An 18,168-nucleotide genomic window follows, 5' to 3' on the forward strand; every position below is an offset into this window, starting at 1 on the left:
AATATGTTCAAATATGGGCAGAATGTTGAATGTTACACAGTGTGTAAAGTGGTCACTCAAACCAACCAATGACAGTTTATGAGCCCTTTAGATGCCCAGACTTCTATATTACCTTCTCTTAAATGTTCTTAATATTCGTTATTATAATATGTTAATATTAACAGCTCCCTGGGGAGTTGAATCCAGTCCTTGTCTACAAAAATTTGGACAAACTCATAATATTGCTTAGAATACGACTTAACAAAAACAATATTTCTTAAATGATTATGAAGATAATTTTTATAAAACTGTTTAATAATATTTCAAGTTTTCTGCGAAATTCATAAATTTTAAATAAAATACTAGTGCAAAAGGATCCTTTATAACATTACACTGCTCTCGCTGCTATACGTTGAAAAAATTAACTTAAAGTTATTCATCCTATTATCGGAGATGTACAACGCCAGCGGAGAGTAGAGCGGGGGAACGCATGTAAAATTTAATGCACGAAATCCGGATTTTTGTGGTTATTACTAGAAATAAGCTACCAAATAGCTAGAAGTGCAAACGGACCAATGTATCAAAGATTATTAAACAGTATGAAAAAAACATTGTAATGTTTACTGTTTACACAGGGGAAAAGCAAAACCAAACGTAAAATACTATTGAAAGAATTTGTTTAAAAAATATTGGTATAATGCAAAAAAATTCATCAATATGATGATTAACAAAAAAGTTATTAAAAAAAATACGCTACCTGCAGGACCCTAGATATCCTCCTTAGGCCCCGAAGAGTAAGCAAATACTCTTTTTTTTGTTTTTGATTCATTTTTTTATTTTATTTATTATTTACATACAATATTACATTTTAGTTATTTTAAGACATTTTTGTCATTTTTTTTTTTTTTACAGGACTCACCAAGCCAATGAATATGGCTTGTCGGTAAAGATCCTTTACAATTAATCATATGATAGTCCTACATGGTTTTATAATAATAATTACTACTAACTTAGATATAGGGAGCGAAAAAAAAAGTACATGTAATTGATGCTTTCAAAAAAAAATATTTAGAAGATGTAAAAAAAAAAGCAAAAAAATAAGTGAATGATTCACCTTCCAATATACCGGAACAACCTGTCAATGGAAGGGTTACCTGTACTCGTATTTAGATATGTATATTTTTCACGTCTCTTTTATTATTCTTTATTTTTTTTACAAGTTTATTATTTTGTCTACAAATTACAAAAAAAAAAAATTAACTAAACCGCCTACATTATTAAAATAAAATGGAGTATTTTCACAAAACAAAAATGACGTTTAAAGTACATTAAATTTTTAAAACTGATATTTACCATTTCAATGATAAGTATAACTATCAATGTACAATAAACAATGATTTTATTTGTAATTTTTTGCTTTAAAACCGAACGCATACAAAAAGGCTCGCAATTGGCGTCACGTCATTTTGAAGTCAGCATTGCGAACAAGTATGGTGCGGTTACTTTATACGTGGTGTTTGTCCCATAAAGCGCGAAACGTTTCATTTTAAGATAATTTTAAAAATGCGTATTTTACATCTTCGTAGAAATTTTATGCGTTGTTACACTAAAAAAATAATCGTTTCTATCGATTTTTTCGTCTATTTAAACATTTAAAAAAATGAATACTTTAAATGACTTTATTATTGTCACGATTTTTTAAATCGTTTTTTTTATTCATAAATTTCATATAAAGTACACGTTTTTGTAAAATTCTAAACATATCTACTTTTACACATCTAGTAAATGTTATCACCGTAACTCTCCAAAAAAAGAAACTAACTCTTGTGCTCGGAGAGTGACTTAAACTGTTTTAGTTGTTTATTTATACGAGTTTATATAATTTTTAATATGAGTACATGAAAAAGAAAAACATCGGATATATAAAGAAAAACATAAAACAATAATACATTCATACTAATTAAAATTTAATGTTGTTTTTACACGAGTTCAAAATAAAAATATTAACAACATTAAATTTTAATTATTGATTTATTATTTTTATTAGTTTTCATTTCAAAAGAAAGATTATTATATTTTTTTACACCTTTGAAGACAAAGATATTTTAACCATGACTTGTATAGAATTTAGGAATTTTAATATTATGTATTTATGTATTTCTTTTATTAAATCATTAAAAAACCAACCGCTTTGTGGCCACCCAGTCAGTAATCTCTATTTACACACATACGTCTTTTCCCCGCCATTCTGACGCTTGTTTCAAGTGTGTATACTGTCGAAGAGCCAATTCATTAAAAAAAATGTAAGTCTTCTTCGGCGGATATGTATCCAAAGAATATTTGTCATTTTTGTATGACGTCAGTCTTACGTCATTTCTCCGTATACTCCGTTATATCGAATTTTATTTTTTATCTTTAATGAATTATATATTTTTATCCCTTTTCTTTCCTTAGTTCCTCTTTCTCTCTCCTGCCAAACTCAGTATCTGATTCCACATTCCTTATCAATCAATATGTACAACATAATGAACTTAAAAAAAGTTAATATGTGCAAGCCTTATTTCCCAAATAAAAAACAGCTGTTAGTTTTTATTAATTGGGTTGTTTTTATTTTGTGTGTGCTTTTGCTATATGTATACTTATGGTTTTTTAGTACAAAATTTCGACCAACTCTTCTTTTTAGCAAGGCTGTTTTTAAAAACTGGGAGTGCTGTTGGAAGTAGCAGGCACCACATTCAGCAAAATAAAGGCTGTCTGAAGATCGGATATTTACTTAATGAAAACCAAATACCGCCTATATAACGCCTGCATAACACCTATACTCCTCTACAGATGCGACTCGTGGCACCTCACTAGGGCCCAAAACAGAAAAAAAAAAGAGTTTTGAGAATAGGTGTCTCAGAAGAATCTTGGGTGTGCGGTGGTTTGATTTTGTGAGGAATAAGGTAATAAGAGAACGGACGCAGCAAACTCCGGTAACAACTGTCATCAAGCGCAGGCGATACGGTTGGCTTGGCCATGTACTGCGGATGTCTCCTGAGAGCCTTAACCTCGCTTGCCTACTTTACAAGGAATCAAGTTCTCGACGTACTGGACGTTCACTGCTGACTGTTCGTTCCAAGCGGAACGCATACGTTATTTTGTTTTGTCCTCCCCTTACGGGGGTGGTATTCGGATCCTCCGCCTCTGACCACCCAGAGAGTCCTTCTTTATTCTAAGCCGTTCTCTCATTGTAAATATCCGTGCTTTTTCTTATGTTTGTTGTGTAAGTTATGTTTGTTGTGCTACTATAGTTTTAAAAAAATGTGTTTGTATATTTAGACACGTTTATTTATGTAAATTGTTTGTGCATTTACATATTTTTAAAATAAAAACAACAGAGGCATTGAGGGGATCCTGAGGAGTGGGGACGACGTGTTGGCCTCTGTCCACACATCCTCCTTCCTCCTCCTTAATTTGCATAGAGTTTTTATTCCTCAGGAATATTTATAATAACTTTCCTCTATGCGCAGCTGACAGAGAGTCCCCCGGGACTCTCTCTGTAACTATGACAGCTGCGGGTGGATGGTGGGCTTAAGGATCTCCCCTCTATGCTAACTGTTCGTCGGCAGTTTGTGTCAGAACTTTGTGACGTTAACCTGATTTGAGAGGACGCAAAGGAGTTGTCAGCCGACAGAGATGCATGGAGGCTCTTTGTGAACTTCATACGCTCCAATTAGGGAACCGACATGGAATGTTGATCGGGTTGGGATAAAAAATTTGCAATAGAAGAGCTACAGCAATAAATGTATTTTAATTTGTTGAAATCTTTGAATCATGAAACTCATAAGCAGACATTTTACGATTTACACGTGAAAACGTTCCATGCGAATGTCTGCATTAGTGATATTAACAATACACCTATACGACCACTCAAGACATAAATAAACAACTTTATGCCTTTGTGTCATATTTTCATTGGCATAAATAGGACAAGATGGTCTCAGTAATATAAGTAGACTAATTTCTATAATTCTTTTAGTGGTACAAACAGTAAAAGTAAGTTCTCATAATATAAGTAAACTCATTACTGTTCCACCTTTAATGGTTCAAGTAGAATATCTGAAATATTTCTGTTATTTGTACAAATTACTTAAATGTGGTGACACAGATGAAATGATCTGTAAATAATAACCCATTTCGCTAAATATTAGTTTTGTAGCTAAATAACTGTCTTAATTTAACGTTTTTTTGCTCTCCAGAAAAGTTATACTTTTGCTGTTATACCCTTATGCCCGCCCATCAAAGCAATAACATTAAATTATTAACCTTTATATTTACTCAGTAACACCTCGTAAAAGTATCCTTCAAACAGAAATAACCGAATTGAATTACTTCGAGGCATGTTCCGAAAGTAAGGGTTCTTAATTTTTATTTTGGTGGTGCCCACGGCTGTGTGAGGACGGAAGTTCTTGGACTCATTTTGTTGGGATGTTTTGAACCACTCCCCGTATTCTCCCGACTTGGTGTCTTCAGATTATCTTTTTACTTCCCTGAAGAAACACATTGGCATGCCTGTTGTTTAATATTGCTCTTGAAATGTCCATAAGAGATGCAGAAGTAGAAGCAACAGGAACTATTTTTAGAAAGACCACATAGATATTAGTCTATGCAGATGACCTAGACTTAATCTCCAGAACTGTCCCGGGATTAAAATATGATTTCTTAAAGCTAGAAATGGCTACAAGTGACATGGGTCTTAAAATAAATACATCTAAGACTAAATATATGTTAGTGAAAAGTCACAAATAAACCATGTACAACAGGCAATTGACGATGGGTCACACCACATAGACAATGTCAACTCCTTTAAATATTTAGGTACTGAAATGACTAATGATAACAATTATAGAACCGAGATTAGAACAGGGCTATCGGCAGCAAACATCTGTTATTATGGCTCTTTTAAACATTTGGGATCCAAATTGCTCACTAAAAAAACTAAGACCATTATTTACAAAACTCTCCTCAGACCGGCCATTGCATATGGTGCCGAATACTGTGTTATGACCAAAAGAGATAAAAATATGGTATTAGTGTTTGAAAGAAAAATATTAAGGAAAATATTTGGTGCTGTCAACCAAAATGGAGTGTGGAGGAGACGGTTTAATCATAAGAGGCACTAAATGGCAAGCTCAACATCGCACACTTCATCAAAATAAGAAAAGTACAAAAGTTGGGCCATGTGCATAGAATGAATGATACCCGTACCCCAAAAATGATTATTTTTACCACTCCGGAAGGCAGACGAAGCAAAAACAGACTGAAATTAGGGTGGCTGGATAATGTGAAAAGTGATATGAGAGCGATTGGCCTTACGAACTGGAGAAGAGCTGCAGGGTGCAAGGACGAATGGAGACAATTTCTGGAGGAGGCCAGGGACTACAATGGGCTGTAGCGCCATTGATGACGATGATGAAGAAACACATGGGTGGAATTAAATTTTCGACTTACGAAAGGAATTGGCGAGAGAGTTCTTCGGGGATGGAATGAAGAAGCTTGTGCCATGGCTCACCACACTCATTGAACGGAACGGCGATTATGTTGAAAAACAGTGAATTAGTTTAAAAACAATATTCTGTATTTTTTTTCCAAATAAGCTTTTTCTAAAAAAATATAGTAAACTTGTGAACTTTCTTTTTGAAAGTCATACTTCGTATAAAATTTTCATTTATTTTTAATTTAAAAAAACCCGTTAGGGTTAAAAAACTATATAATAAGCTCGAGTCATGTTGTTTCATCTAGTTAATAATTATCTAAATAGTGATTGTTTATATTGATTTTAAATTTGTCTCCAATATAATTTTCCAAATAGTCAGGTTGGTCATTGTCGGATTAAAGTCCATAAGTTGGAAGGGGAAATACATGTAAAGCGCGAAATCCGGGGTTTTTCTCGGTAGAAAAGCAAGGACTATGTGAATTATTATTGAAAGAAGTCGGGAAATCAAAAGAAAAAAATTAAAGCGATGAAAGGGTATTAAAAGGGTTCTCTCGTTACTAGAACGAAGAGATAGTCCGTGTTATAAGTTATAAGAGGTTGGAAGAGCTCTTTTAGATAAACAGGCGAGTATAGTATTTTTTACTGCTCTGCATTTGTCCTTGCTTTGGTTTTATTTTATTTATTAAGGATATCAACAGTGATTCTTTATCCAAACAAATTAAAAAAATGGATTTAGTTTTTTCAGTTTCAGTGCTGCAGAGCAGCGTTTATTTGATATTTTTCAAAATACATATTATAATTTGTTACTCACTAAGTCTAACGGCTTTTCGGTGGAAATTAAAAATATATCATTTATAATACAGATTTCGATTTCGAAAATGTCGCAAAAACGATGAAACCGGTAACTGGTTATTCCAAACTCGTAGATTAATGTATCACTGTCCTCTCATTTCTGTAAAAAATAAAGATAAATTGACATAATGATGATATCTCAAATGATGAAAAATGAGGGTGTTATCTCTCGTAAAATGCGAAAAAAAAGTTGCTTATTGGGTTAGTAATATGATATTTAACCATTTTTACATTATTATCACAAACAAGAAATATGATATTTTAATTCCTTCTATGTCTCTTGAACTATTTTTAAAAACGTGCGTGTTCGAACAATGCTTTTTATTTGAACCATAATCGTAAAGTTGAGTATTGTAGCTTACGCATTTATAAAATTTCAACCGGAGAGTCTTCGAGAACCGTTAGTTCAAGCCCTTAAATTTGACAAACAAAGAAATAGTTTTTGTTTTTTTTTCTTATACTTCTTAACAGGAACATTTGCAGTGATGTGTCATTCTCCAAATCAAGACCTCATTTTTTTATTGGATCTTTTTGTAGATTGGTGCCAAAAAACATGCAATAAAAGAGGCGAAAACAAAAACAAAACAAAGAAAAGAAAAATAAGTGTCGATCATCAAAAAGAAAATGAGAAAAATGAAACATCTATATGAGAAGAAAATGATAGAAAATATCGTTAAGTGATGAAAGTTATCGACAATAAAGCCTAACAAAAAAAATATATTTAAGAAAACTAACCAATACAACAACCTTTGCGTGACCTTCAGAAACAGAGAGATGACGCATACAAAGTTGCTCAAAAAAATTAATCAAATAAACAACAACAAACTATCACGCCGTTTCGTAATCAAATGAAGAATGTTATAATATGTATATGAAATCAAACACTGATTTGAGTCTACTGAAAACTGTATTTTATTTTTACAAATATTAAAACGAAAATTTCGTTACAATTGTTTTGCCTTGTTAGGGCATTTTCAAACGAATGTGAAGATTAGACGAATTGAATGTCCTTATCTTTATACATATATAATTCTTCTGTACGTGTGATGTCACTGAACTTCTCCTAAACGGCTTAACCGATTTATGTGCTGTTTTCTGCGAAATGTAGATTATTGGAAGAAAAAAATAAAAGCATATTTTTTTTATCGACTTACCAGGGTTGCGTTCAACGAGAATGCATAATAAACGAGTTAAAAAAACGTAAGGATGTTGTTTTTTTGTGTTTAAAAAAGTTTGTTTTTGAATGTTTACAAACAACATTCGCTTTTTATGGATCCCAATCAGATTCTTTCCTTACATTATTTGTAATTTCTTCTCATTTATTTCTTTTTACTGGATTTTTGTAAATTCTAAAATAATATTAGCTGATATTCTATACATTTTCTAAAATCCCATTCATGAATAAAGTGCACCCCTGTTGGTGAGAAGAGCCGAGTTTGAAATTTACCAAAATAATTCCATATTTGAAAAATAATGTTTTGGAACATAACCATAAACAAGTATCTAGGTACCTACTTAAATTCAACATTTGAATATTAATGATTTTAAGTTTTGAAATTCAATCATAAACAAGTACCTAAGTACCTACTTATCAATGAAAAGTCTTTTTTCAAGCTAACGTTCGGGCAGAACAACGTCTGTCGAGTCCGCTAGTATATTTATATAATTTAAGGTACCTAAGTTAAAAATAAAATTAATCTTATTAAGTATAGCGTATACATTAATCATAATTGTACGAAAAACCAATAGTTAAAGGCAAGGCTAAGTGTTTCATAGGTAATGGGGAATTTAGTTATTTATATTTGAATTTTGGAAAAAGTTACAACAAAGTAAGTATTTATTGACATACATGTACGTTTTGTAAGGTAATTAATGAAGCTTTATAGTTTTATATATTTAGATAATTGTTGTTTTAATAATACTATAATATGTTGGTGTTCTTTTTGATTCTAATCCATGATTAGAAAATACTATGAAGAAACTTATATAAACATGCATTAAAGTATTTAGTACAATATTTATACTTTTAAGAATGTCTAAAAATATATTTGCAATTGTAAAATGATTTATCTTTTAATTACGCATCATGCAAGCGTGTACATTAAGGGACACAGTGAAAAATGACAGTCTATTCAAATATGTTTTATAGTAGTGATGATAATAGGTTTGTTATGTGGAGTAATTTTCTTAGTCTTTTGCACATTGAATCTATTTGTTCTTTCCATTTAATATTTTGGTCGATTATTATTCCCAGATATTTTATCTTAGATTTTTCGGTCAGGGTAACACATTGAGAAGAACAGTTTGTATGGTCTCCGCAGTTTTTGTCGTGAGATTTTAGGTCTATATGATTATGTTTATTTCTATTGTTTAATGTGAATGTTAGGTCGTGGGTTTTTTTTTAAATTCATTATCAAGTAACTTTGATCCATCAACTCTTTAAAAACTTTTCAGTCTATATTAGCCAATTTATTAACCTCATTCCAAGTTTTTTCATTAAAAATTATCACAGTATCATCGGCGTAAGAAATGATTTCGCTCTTAAGTGGTAAATTGAACATTATACTGACATAGATTATAAATTGTATAGGACCTAGGATAGTAATAATATATACGTATTAAGTTTTAGTTTGTATTATTTAAGATAAATGAATTAAATTGAATTGAATCATTGACGTCACAAAATCGGAACCTATTTATGCTTGCAAATGCATTTACTTATAGTTTAAACCCCGATGACTCGTGACTGAGTAATGTTTGGCTCAAACAATAATTGAAATTATTTCTAATAATGGGTTGATTACAATATGACGTCACTAGTTTCCGGAAACATTGTAATGACTTTTGTCCTTCTAGCTTGTTCTACGTGAAACACAGACCGACGCGATGGAGCTGTCAATATAATAAGCCTCTGGGGAAGTGGCCGCGGCCGGCGGCAACTCTCTTCTCCAGACGTTCCTTGTTTTAACATTACATCACTTGGCTTCGCTTAGTAAATTTCCGTTTAAAGTTTCCAATAAACCCTCGAGAACACCCAGCAAATTAAAAACCAATTGATTTATATCACACAGTCCACACCATGTTATTTTTAACACTCTAACCATTGTAGTCATTCAAATTTCAATACTTTTATCATTCTAAGTAGGGGAGAGCAGGAAAATTGGAGCCTACTAATGGAAAATGTTGATAAAACCCATATTTACAATATCCCCTCGGGAGTCATAAAGATTAACAAATTACAACAGGGATCGAGAATACCTTAAATAAGGGAATATGGAAGTCTAGCCATTTACAGGGCTTATGACCTGTCATTGGCTGGTTAACGTGGCCACTTTACACACTGTGTAATATTCACCATTCTGCCAATATTTGAACATCTATATTCCTTCAATTCTTTCGTCTGTTGATGTTTGTGAAGTTAAAGAGCTGAAGCCTTTATTTATGCGGGTGAGATTCATTTAATTATTGAATTATTGTAAATGCCCAGACTTCCATATTTCCTTATTTAAGGTATTTTTCATCCCTGTTGTAATTTGTAAAAACCATATTTGTTTACTTTGTTATCATTTTTTATGAGTAACTTAAACCTTGTTTATTTGACTATTTTTTCACCACAGTTTAAATGAACTACAGCTATGCATTAAGGTACAATAAAGATTTAATTAAAAAAAGTCAATCGCTCCCATTACTCCATGCATGCAGGTAATAAGAGCCCATTTAACGCTCATATGGAAGCCATAATTTTAACTTCTCCAAAAAATAAAGCTCGACTAATTTAAAAAGCAAATCTTAGTTGTGCGTTTGATCTTCAATACCTTGTTTTTATTGATGTACGGTTGTGGCATTGGGCTAACAATGGACTCAACAGGCTCCCATTACCCGCTGACTACCATTATTAAAAGTAACAACACCAATATCTTATTCGACTTTTAATCATGATTTGACGAATGGCACTTGAAAGAAGACAAATCTAGGTTTGTTATAAGCGTAAACATAAAACAATAAAAATATATCTTCATCCTTACCTGAGCGCTAGCAATTGGCTGTTTTTTAGAAACGCGGCCCGAAAAACTTACAAATGTCTCTCGTGACTCAACGCAGGGCACAAACGACTCATGTGCATCAGACGAACTTTCTCGATGGTTGACATAAACGGCCGAGTGCTTATTTTATTTATTTATAAATTTATGGCAAAAAAAAATATACATACTTAATAACAAGGAATCTATATAAAACCAATTAATGGAAAATGAAAACGAAGTGTTCTCTGTTTATGATAGTCTCTATCTAATATAGCACAGCCTGTTCTAAGATGGAGATTTTCTATCTTTAGAGCGTAAGTACTCCTATACTAATATAACAAAAACACAAAAAAGAAAAACTAAAACCACTTAATTATAAATACCTAGCTAATCAAATGTAAGAAATTAAAAATAGTTATTATACAAATATAAAGTTATATATATGTGCCAAGAATAGATGTTACTTAAACATAAATAATATAGTATTATAAATAAACAAACAAATATAAAGCAATGAAATACATAAAAATATAAATAATATGTGTACCAATTATATAAAGTACTGCGTTTATTGATTTACATGTATTTTTCAAAAAAATCTCTCGCTACACTATTTATATGTGCAGTTATTTTTATTTTAAAATTTGTTTTACATTTTGAGTCTTTTATATTTGGCAATAAATCATTAAATATTTTTGGAGCAATTACATTGTATTGCTTTTTACCAAAGGCGGTTGATACAAATTGGACAATACAGTTAATTTGTGTTGCTGAACGAGTGTTTATATTTTTTTGGGTTCTTTTGACCTCACTTAATTTATCATAAAATTTAAGTAGTAGGCACCTCACAAACAATTGTCTTACATCCAATATCTTTAACTCAGCGAACAGATCTTCCGTTGAATACTTAAGATCACTTGATTGTGCATAGGTTCCGTACAATCGCCATCGCTCCGATTACCCCCCCGCTATCATTACCCCGCGCTCCCCTAATTCGTTTCAACGAACACGAACATTCGAACACGAACATTCCACAAACCTTCTAACATATATAACTTTAAACCATTTGTAACGTGAAATTAATTTTAAAAAATAATTTCGAAAATACTGTTCTGTTTAAATAAACGATTTATAACGCGAGTCAAACAAGGAATTTGCATTGTAAATTAAGAATCTAGAACGGTCGTTTGATCTTTTTTATTAAAATTTCCATTGAACGATTCGTATGAAATTATTTTCCTATTTTTAAAATACCTACATTTTATTTAAAACTTACCAAACTGACAATGCTTGACAATGCTTGAAGATTTGAGTATATAGCCGTATATAAATTAAATGAACACAATCGAAAGTTTGATTTTTGAGTTTCAGATTACATAGTTTGTTGGGATATGCGGTGACTGGGAATTTCGATAAATTGGTACTTGAAGATTGTTTTTCTGTCTTTGTCTTGCAGATACCTCCCCGATACTGTGCGAAAAAAACAACTGCATGTTACACCTTTAATGCCTAACTAAAATAGATAAAATCGACGTTTCGTTGTCCCATTTTCCGCACCTCAAAACTCAACCGATTTTGTTCTTTTTTTAGGCAGAATATCGGAATATGTTTGTTTTTTATTGATGCGTCTTGCATTTTTTAAACAAATTTATCATATTTTTATACAATGGGCTCGAAGACAGCAGATAAAACTGAGCATTTTGACGGGATTTTTGATAGTTCGAGTTCCCAAAATAAACAATTTATAAAACCGAAGCCATAGGGACACGCCAATAACAAGAACCTATATAGTGTGTATAAAAACACTGTTCTTGTCCATAATCCAGGGAAAAAATACGGGAATACGTTTGTATGAAGAAAAGTCAGACCGCATTTTCTCTAAAGATTAAACATTATTCAGTATATTGACAAAACTTTACAATGATAAACAGATAAACGTAAAAATATGGAGTAACTTTTTATTGGTAAGCGGGTACTTAGGTCCTTTTTTATGATTGAATTTTAAAACTCAAAATAATTCATTTTCAAATAAAAAATTCTTTTTGCAAATGTCAAACTTTGCTCTTACCCACAGGGGTGCAATTTACGTAGGAATACGATTTCAAAAATGTAATTTTAATTTTACCAAAAATTTAGTAAAAAGGAACTAAGAGTAGAAATGATAAGGCATTTAAAGAAAGAATCTCGTTAGGAGCCATAAAAAACGAATGTTGTTTTTAAACATTCACATAAAAACATTTTTTATAAATAACGTCCACTAAATTTTTTAGCATATGTAGTCTCCTCGAATGCAGCCCTGGTGAATGACGAATAAAACATTTACGCCCTTACTTTTTTCTACAGAACAGGTGAAAGTTTTAAAGAGTTTTTAATAATGTACTCATAGCAAAGCTCATCATTTTGATAAAAACCGCCAAAAAAGGTCCATTAGTTATTTAATCCATTGAAGACACACAAACGAACGTTGACTTATATATATTAGAAACTAATTATCTTTATGAGAAGAGCATATTAAATTTTTAGCGTTGACAATTTTCATGACCTATCATCAGCCGATTCAAGTAATTGCACACTGGGTATCATTTACTAGTTCAGTGTCAGTTCAGCGTTAATACTCATTAGTCAAAAAAGACAAAAATAAATCGAACAAAAAATAAAATATATTTTGAGAGACAAATTTCTTTTAATTTTAAAACTTTTCCTCTTGGAAACAAATGTACCGTACCTTAAAAGTAAACAAAATACGTACATAAGCAGCAGGAAATATGCGTATTTGCTCCCCATTAAAATTCTTCAAATTAGCAATGATAAAGTGTTTTAGCTACAATTTTAAATAAGTTATGGTCTGAAATACTGTAGTATGAAATACTGTAGAAATAATGTAGTATGAAATACTGTAGTAGAAAAAAAATACGTAGCATAAAAAATATTTTTCATTTCAAAAAATTTGATTCCCACGAAAAAGGCTCATTGCATTGGCTACGCCCCTAATACGTCACGATTCGTGAAATTTCGAACTTTGTTTGTGACCGTTTAAATTTAAATAGACCATCATCACGAATCTTGAGGTCACAATTATCAAGGTCAAACATGTCGCGTTTTTGTAGGGAAATATTTTATTTGTTATGGGTGGAAATATTTCTCTTCTCCTCAACATCCATATTGATTTTGAAAATACAGTTTATTTTTCTAAATCCATTTCTTATATTTTTAACGTTCGTTTTAAGTGTTCGTAGGGTGTAAAATTTTTCTAGTGTGTTGATCACTTCACATTCACAAGAAATGTCTGCGCACAAAGCGTTTCTTGATGAATGATGAAATAGTAAACAAGTATCTCGTGATTAATTTTTGCCTTCAAAATAAAAACAAACATTCTATCAATCCGGTCATATTTTTTGCCCCATCTTCATCTCTTGAAATTGAAATAATTTTATCGAGTTAAATATGATGTTTCTCCGTGCATTCAATGAAAGCATTTGCGATATCCTCGCAACGTATTGGACTTTTCAGTGGCAATAATCCTGAAAGTTCTTCTTTAGAAATAAATCGAACAAAATGTTTAACTTGCGCTGTGTGAGCTGAATGGTTAAAGAGCCGCGTAAGGCTCGAAAACCGATGTTTGCCAACTTCTGCACCTGTTACTTTCCTACCTGTTGCGTTTTATTTTTGCCTCTCATGACTTTTTCCCCGTTTTAGTTTTAAAATTTCTCTTTTTAGTTTTATCTGTATTTATATAATTCTTATGTACGTATGATGTCACTAAACTTCTCCTAAACGGCTCAACCGATTTACGTGCGGTTTATAGTAAAATGTAGATCATTGCGCTGCGCGTGTTTGTAGATATATTTTTTTAAATTAAATCAACAATTAGTAATGAGAACATGTTCAAAAAGGCTATAAAAAATGGAGAGTTGAGTTAGGTAGAAGTAAAATGGATTGTCTCATTCGCTCAAACCAATATTGAATTAACTGCTCCCAAAATGTATAACTTATGTTATATTTTTGTTCTATCATTGTGCGTTTTATAATATAAATAAGAAAGATGTGTATAAATTAATTATAAACATAAATACGTAGTATTTAAAACGGTCTGAATATTTTGTGAATTATCTCTATTTATTAACTCAGCCTTCTTTGTTTGTTCTCAAATGTAAAAACATTTAAAAATAAGTATATTGTTAATTGTCCTCGGCGCGGTTAACCCCAGTGAGGTCACATTATTTTTATTATTAATTAAAGTTTATAATGGAAAAAAATATGTTTAAATAAATAAATCTGTAAAAAAAAAAAAAAAAAGCCTTAACCTTTTATCATCGACCTACCAGGGTTGCATTCGACGAGATTGCATGTACAAAAACAATGGGTGGATGTTGTTTTTTTGTGTTTAAAAAAAAATCTTTTTTGGATGTTTACAGACAGCATTCGCTTTTTATGGATATCAATCAGATTCTTTCTTTACATTCTTTATAATTTCTTCCCATTTATTTATTTTTACTGGATTATGGTAATACATAAATAATATTCTAACATGAAATACATTTTCAAAAATTACATTCATTTATAAAGTGCACCCCCGTTGGTGACAAGAGCCGAGTTTGACATTTGCAAAAATTGTTATATATTTGAAAATGAATTACTTTATGTTTTGGAATTTCACCATTAACAAGTACCTAGGTACATACTTAAATTCAATATTTGAATATTAATAATCTTTAGTTTTGGAATTCAATAATAAACCAGTATTATAAACCTCAATAAACCTTATAAATAAAAAGTCTTTTTCCAAGCTAATAGCAGACAAGCCAACGTTCGGGCAGAACAAAGTCTGTCGGGTCCACTAGTTATGTATAAATTCTTAATTATCTTGTGTTAAATATTTTATTTGTTTATATCTGATTGATTTAAATATAAATTATGCTACCCTTAATCTGTTTTTATGAGTTTTTTATACTTAAAAATGGTTATATCACTGGATGGGTACTGTATAACCGTCCAATTGAGCTGGAATAATAAAAATAAAAATAAAATATTACGGATATGGTCTTTTGATCCTCTATCTTTGTTCACCCAGTGAGTCTTTCTTTAACAAAGTTTTGAGAATGTCCAAATGATTGTAGACAAGAACTAGAATTAACCCTGGAGGAAACTTACAATAGCTTGCCTACCACATACCGTATCTGAGGTCATAAGTATCCATGGTGGTGCCCGCATACACGGAAAAGTTGCTCGTTGCCGAATGAAAAAAGCTGCTCGAAGAAGTTTTCTGCAATCTGGTACCCTTAGCATCTTTGTGCTGAACGGAAAGAATCCAGGAGTACATAATATGCACTTCATTGGATTGAAAAAAGAGGGAAGTGAATTCTTTTCTGACTGGGAATAAATTGATTGGACATGATCAATTCGCCGAAATGGTTACAAAACTTTTTAAAAGCCTTCAAATTCTTGACATATTATAACAGATATGAAAAACTTTTCTATATACATGGTTTATAACCCTGTCATTGGCTGGTTTAAGTATATAAATACGTTTACAGTTTTATTCCACTTTTATTTATACATTTTTATCAGTGACCGGGTTTCGTCGTGACCGACATTGTCAGACTGATCTTTGAACCGTTGATGTATAAATAAATAACTTAAAACCTCATTTTTTTAGTTACCCTTCTATGGGACTGAGCCTTCAATATATGTTTACTGTGTGATAACATTTTTTTTGTACTTTACAAAAATAATCCAATAATGTAGGCCTATTATAGTAGAATGCCACTTCATAATTGTAAAAATAGAAAAATATAGTTATATCAACAAGTCGTGCCGTTATTGATTTATTTATTTTATTGAAATTCACAATACTGCACCACTGCCTATTACAATACAATACATGATTAGGTAATTACAAAAACATTTTTTTAAAAAAACACAATAGATTATTAAGATCCTACATATAGTCCATAAAAACATATACATTAACTATACATAGTTAGAAGGGAAGAGTCTTAAACTAGTTAGTAATTCTAGCACGGAATAGATCCACCTCTCTCAAAAGGCTGTTCAACCGGCCAATCATCTTCCCCACAGGCATAATCGACGATAAATTTGACCTGCATTCAGATTAACGAATGATCTGTGTTGCCTAGCTCTTACATATTGCTCAGGACATATTTATTTATTTATTATATTACAACAGTGACATGAAGAAACATAAATGCAAGAAACTGAACAAAAAGAACATAAAACTATTTAGCAAAGACAAACAAGGGCAAAACAATAATAGTATACAATATATTTAAAAAAAACGAAAGACCAAAAACTTTAAGCTAAACCATGCCAATCCAACTTCATCCCACACTGTTTAGTCGCGAAGAGATCTACAAAAAGCCGGAAGATCTATCTCAAAAAATTCCAAGTCGTGTGATGAATTGACTAATCTACACATTCTGGACATTGGGGCATAAAAACCAAAGTTGCTCTTAGAAAATTTTATGAATCGCAGATTTTGACTTCTGGTGACACGGTTGGGAACATGAAAAGAAATTGATTGCAACAGAGATGGGACATCACTTAAAGCATTAAGTATTTTGAAAATGCATATAAGGTCCATCTCAGTTCTACGTCTCTCCAATGAAGACAGATTAAGAGATTGCTCTATTTCAAAATAAGAATAATTACCCCTTTGTAATCCGAGCAACCATGCCACTTTGCTTAGAAAACGGTGTTGGACAGACTCGATATGGTCAATATGAGTCCTGTAGAATGGAGACCAAATAGGAGAAGCGTATTCTAGATGGGGTCGAACTAGTGAGCAATAAAGAGTTTTGATGGTATTAATATTTTTGAAGTCCGCCGTCACTCTATTGATAAAACCGAGAAGTTTGAGAGATTTGTTTACAATATTATCAATGTGTTTACGATAGGAGAGTATACTATTTTAAGTAATGCCAAGATCCTTTATTGACGAAACCATTGAAAGGGAAGTATTTTTTAGTTTGTAGTTGAATTGTAGAGGTTTTTTTCGTCGCGAGAAAGATATTATTTTACATTTGTCAATGTTCAGTTGAAGACAATTGATGTCGCACCATTCATTAAAACAATTAATATCATGTTGAAAAAGAATAATTTTATTCTATTCAGACTCTTGCTACATCATAGCCACACAGGAGTAAATATACTTTACAATTCCACGCTCACCAAATTCCTTCAGTTAGAATGAAATTTAATTTCTAATAATTAGTACGTAATGAATTAATTCGTCAGTCGAAATAATACGTTCGGGGCATAAAATTTCAGGCCGCCTGAAATCTGTTGAGCCTTTATTGTTATTCATAAATATGAAACCCAAATTAGGGGCTTCCATTATTGTGGCTGTACCCAACAGACTTGGCAGATTCAATTATATTTATTTGACTTCTCAAAATCCGGCGGGAATTTTGAAATTCGAGAACACGCCGACAAATTAGGGACATTCGTTATAGCGTGTTTTACCTCGTGTAAAAATGTTTTTGTAATGAATATCTGTAAAACATACATAAAAACAGCGCGTCTTACCGATGTAAAAACATAGATTTATTTAATAAATTGAGTTTTTCTACTGACATTTCTTGGTGGAACTGCATTTTAATTATAATAATAAAAATACCGATATAATTTTATTTAAATACATGTAATTCAAATACATTTTCATTATAAAACTTAATAAAATTATACGAAATTGACTGTTGTTTTTTAAACTAAACTTAAAATACATACAATTGTTATTACTTTAGACTTAAATTAACTTTACTAAAACGCTTTTATTTCCATAATTATATAAAATCATAATTTACAACCTCTGCTTGC

The 18,168-nt window shown here is 31.4% G+C and overlaps 1 protein-coding gene and 1 long non-coding RNA gene across 2 annotated transcripts in view; both read left to right on the forward strand.

The window, feature by feature from the left end:
- The window catches only part of LOC148284788 (uncharacterized), a 44,785-nt gene extending 37,850 nt beyond the window's left edge, over positions 1 to 6,935 (forward strand). Inside the window, exon 2 of the long non-coding RNA XR_015823871.1 lies at positions 6,848 to 6,935. This is a non-coding gene — a long non-coding RNA (uncharacterized LOC148284788). The remainder of the gene's footprint in view (positions 1 to 6,847) is intronic.
- The window catches only part of LOC148284787 (FMRFamide receptor-like), a 589,885-nt gene that overhangs the window by 224,960 nt on the left and 346,757 nt on the right, over positions 1 to 18,168 (forward strand). The window lies entirely within an intron of this gene.

The sequence above is a fragment of the Micrasema longulum genome, unplaced genomic scaffold (assembly GCF_059751315.1).
Source record: "Micrasema longulum isolate JH-2025_06_02 unplaced genomic scaffold, ASM5975131v1 h1tg000089l, whole genome shotgun sequence".
In the NCBI taxonomy this organism is placed as follows: domain Eukaryota; kingdom Metazoa; phylum Arthropoda; class Insecta; order Trichoptera; family Brachycentridae; genus Micrasema; species Micrasema longulum.